This window comes from Mirounga angustirostris, unplaced genomic scaffold, assembly GCF_029215605.1.
Source record: "Mirounga angustirostris isolate CCGP_5_RB_7025 unplaced genomic scaffold, mMirAng1.0.hap1 SCAF_15, whole genome shotgun sequence".
NCBI classification, from domain to species: Eukaryota; Metazoa; Chordata; class Mammalia; order Carnivora; family Phocidae; genus Mirounga; species Mirounga angustirostris.
Genome location: NW_026991723.1, coordinates 61,529,790 through 61,534,487, shown reverse-complemented (window position 1 = coordinate 61,534,487; position 4,698 = coordinate 61,529,790).

The following is a 4,698-nucleotide window of genomic DNA, read 5'->3' as shown; positions in this document are numbered from 1 at the left end:
AAGGAACATTACTATCTAGTCAACTTCCATTTAGGAGACTCAGGGCCCCGTGACTTAAATGAAACCAACAAGAAACAGAAAAACCTTTTTGTCTGCGAGCCTGAAATAAAAATAACAGAGTATGGGCAATGACCTGGATCAAATGCAGGTTGGGAGGTCCCTGCTAGCTCAAAGGACCTATGATTCCTAGAATTCCTTCTGATATTAGTAGCTCGCACTTCTTAAATGTTTTCTATAGCCAGACACTGTGTAAGCACTTTATGTGGTATATCTCACATAATTGTGTAATAACACTACAGGAGAGGTATTATGATTATCCTCAGCTATATAGATGAAGAAACTCGGGCACAGAGAGGTTAAGTAACTTGTCTGAGGTCACACATCTGGTGATGATGGAGCCAGAATTCAAATTCAGGCCTTCTAACTCCAGAGACACTAAAAGAGTGATGAAGATACCACCAAGATTTGATACTTAATGTCCCAGTGGGATTTCTTCTACCCACCTATTAAATGATGTTGCTACACTTCTTGCCAAGCATACCAAGAACATAAAACACAGACCCCTCATTTTCTTTTCCTCTGGCTTATAAATTTGTGAAAATTAAACTAAAAATATTCTCTCATATTATTTGAGTCTTTAAAATATAAAATAATTAAAAAGCAAGTTTCCCTGGGACCAAAGTTCCTTTGGCAGAATATGATTCACATTCAAATTCCTTGAATTTGAAATGAAATATAATATAGAGTTTTCAATGTCTGCAGTGTCCAATCATTCCTTCGAGATTTTTTTTTTTTAAGATTTATTTATTTGAGAGAGAGAGAGAGGGAGCCCACACAGAAGCAGGGAGACAGGGGCAGAGGGAGCAGGAGAAGCAAACTCCCTGCTGAGCAGGGAGCCCTCAAGGCTTGTCATGGAGCTCATACCCAGAACCCCAAGATCATGACCTGAGCCAAAGGCAGATGCCCAGCCGACCGAGCCTCCCAGGTGCCCCTCATTCCTCCAAGATTCTATAGCTAAATGCTGTCAAATGTGTGCTTGACGTGTGGAGCTAAATCTCCATTATGTCCAGGCATGCAAACTTTGACTGATGGGGTGAACATTCGTTACAGTGATCCTGCCAGGTAAGTGGGGGGCCTATTTTGACCTCTGAGATTTCATTATATGAGGAGGTATGCATGCAAAACTAAACATTTTTTCTCTAACTCAGTATTTTACAAGAAATCTGCCTGAGAATCCTATCTGCAAATGACTTACAGGTTTAAATGAACCTAACTCCCTTAAAAAATTACGTATCTGAAAATCATATGTGCCAAATAAATATGAATTCTTTGGGCTTATTATCAATTGAAAATTATATTACTCAAAAATAGATCTCTTAGAAAGGATATGATGATGTTTTGCTGACCAGAAAGCCTAAAATTTTAAAAACATATTTTCAGTAAGACTGTACTGCTTCCTTAATAAGAGAACTGAAATTATCCCGTAGTAAGAGGAGGAAAAGATTTGACAAGGAAGACAACTCCAAATAATTTGAAGCATAATGTTCATTAGTGCATGTAATAAACCCTTACACTGAGCACAAAGAAATACATGATTGTGTTGATAGAAAATCCATTTCTCTTGCCCTCACTAAATAAATGGATTGAAGGGATATGTAAAATATATTGACCTCAGGATGTCAAATTATTGGAGTGCCTAGGTGGCTCAGTCGGTTGAGCGGCTGACTCTTGCTTTCAGCTCAGGTCATGATCTTGGTCCTGGGATTGAGCCCCGGGTCAGGCTCCATACTCAGCAGGAAGTCGGCTTGGGGATTCTCTCTCTCCCTCTCCCTCTGCCCTTCCCCCTGCTTGTTCTCTCTCTCTCTCTCAAATACATAAGTAAATCTTTTTTAAAAAGGATGTCAAATTATTAACCTGCCTGTTTTGGATATGTTGTAGGGGAAAAGGGTATTGTTTGGTGCCTCTTTTAAGCCCTTTGACAAAACTGAGAACACCCAATATACCCAGGGGCAGTACAGAACAAAGGCCACAAGGCGTCGCTTTCTGACAACGTCTTGCTTGGCAGTTAATATTCTCACAGAAGGATGGGAGGGGAGGAGAGGGATGTTAACTATATTTTGATGTAATAAACCGAAGTGCATTTATTAGAATACACAGCAATTAATGTATCTAGATCAAAGGAAATTTCCCTAAACTGAAAACTTAAATCTTTTTTTTTTTCTTTTTCTTTTCTTTTCCTCTGGAGCAAAACCAAGCCTGTTGGTATTACTACAGATTAGGAATACTGACGTGAAAATTTTCCATCATTACCTCTTGGTCTTCACAAACATTCAGTGGGATGTCCTGGAGATGGATTATGATCCCTGTATTACAGATGAAGAAACCAAAGCCCAGGAAGGTTGTAATCGGCCAGTGGAAATTCCAGTGGCCAGGTTTCCTGACACCTACCACCCCAACTGGGAACTGTATGTCCTGCCCCTCCCCACATCCTTCAGAGTGGAGGTGCTTGGGAGTACGGTGTGACTATTTTGCTTTTTGGAAATTAGTGTAAATATTTTAGACGAAAGTGTCTGATATGAATTTGTATTTGTTTATGTTTATAAAAGAAGGCTTCAGGGAGTTTTCATGGGTGCTCTAAGCCACTTTGGGCTGTGTCTTGGATGGGTTTCCAAGGAAGCTCATTTTGTTGTTAGGGATGTGTGTTTGTTGCTGGGGCTGCCAAGCAAAGTACAGATTGGGTGGTTTAAACAAGAGAAATTTATTTTCTCACAATTCTGGAGGCTAGAAATCCAAGATCAAGGAGTCGACAGAGCTGATTTCAGCTGAGGCCTGCCTCCTTTGTTTGTAGACAGATCTTCTCTTCTTATAAGTCAGATTGGAACCTCATTTTACATTAATTATATCATTTACATTAATTACGTCTTTAAGGGCCCTATCTTCAAAAATAGTCACATTCTGTGGTACTGGGGGAGGGGGCCGTTAGGGCTTCAACATATGAATTTAGAGGAGACACAATTCAATCTGTAACAAGGTGGAAAAGTTGAGAGACCTGCATTACCCCTTCCAACTCTTTACTACCACAGTGAGAGTGTTCTAGACTGTGTCCTTAATCTACAACTCCCAAGAGTTGGATGTTATGTATTTCTTTCTCTAAGAAAGCTCCTTAGCTTAATCTGCTTTTTGTATGTGACTCTCTTGATTGTTTCCTATAGGAGTAGAGATTGGAGAAAAGGTTTATGATCTCCATTCTTTTACTTTTTTCTTTAATGCTCTCCACAATAAGTATAGTCACCATCTGTCACCATACAAAGTTATCACAACACTATTGATGATATTCCCCTTGCTGGACTTTTCATCCCCGTGACTTCTTTATTTTATACCCAGAGGTCTGTATGATCCCCATTCTTGAATTAAGGAATTATATTCAACTTTGGAGCAACTTAAAAACAGGAACAGATGTGTACTTATGAGTACATTTTTCTAAAGATTTAAATTATATTTTTTAAACTGTGGAAAGTATAGAAAAGCAAATAGAAGAAAATGAAAATTATTCTTCATCTTACCTCCTAGAGAAAATGCTACCAACATTATGCATCATCTTTCCAATCTTTTATACACATACATATGTAATACATATATAAATACATATTTAAATTCTATGTGCTGTTTGTTTTTAAGATTTTATTTATTTGTCAGAGAGAGAGAGAGCGTGCGCATGCATGAGCAAGGGAAGTGGCAGGCAGAAAGAGAAGCAGGCTCCCCACTGAGCAAGAAGCCCAGTGCAGGACTCGATCCCAGAACCCTGGAATCATGAACTGAGCCAAAGGCAGACATTTAACCGACTGAACCACCCAGGCGTCCCTGGGTGCTGTTTTTTGATGTGTTCATAAAGGTCTTTCTTCCCTTGATCCAAGATTATATAAATATTAGCCTTTACTTTCTTTGAGTATTTTATGGTTTCATTTAATTTTTTTTATCATTTTAACCATTTTTAAGTGGCAATTCAGTGCCATCAAGCACATTCATAGTATTCTACAACCATCACCACTATACATTTCTAGAAGTTTTTCATCATCTCAAACAAACTCTGTACCCATTAAATAGTAATTCCTCATCTCTCCCTCCTCCAACCCCTAGTAATTTCTATCACACTTTCTCATAAAGAAATTTGCCTATTCTAGGTAATTCATGTAAGTGGAACTATACAATATTTGTCCTTTTGGGTCTTGTCTATTTTGCTTAGCAGAAATTTTCAAAGTTCATCCATGTTATAGCATCTGTCAGAATTTTGTTCCTATTTAAGGCTGAGTAACACTCCATTTGATTGTATATTATGGTTTCATTTTTATGCATACTTTTCTAATCTACATCAATACTATTTTGATATAACGTATTAGGTGAATATCTAAACTAACTTATTAAATATTTCATCATGTCCCCCACTGATTTGAAATTCTAACTTCCTCTTACACTCCAATACCATGAATTCTCAATAGGGACATCACCCCCAAGGGTTTGAAAATTGGCTCTTGGGGTACAAAAGAAAATCCTACTCTTTTTTATGTATAAAGCACAGACAAACATGCAGTACATAAAGAGATACATATTGTATCTGTGGTAAAATTTTATGGGAGGTGGTGATTAGGGGAAAAGTCTGAAAAGTTTCCTTTAGGGATAATAATGGTAAAAAGGGTTGAG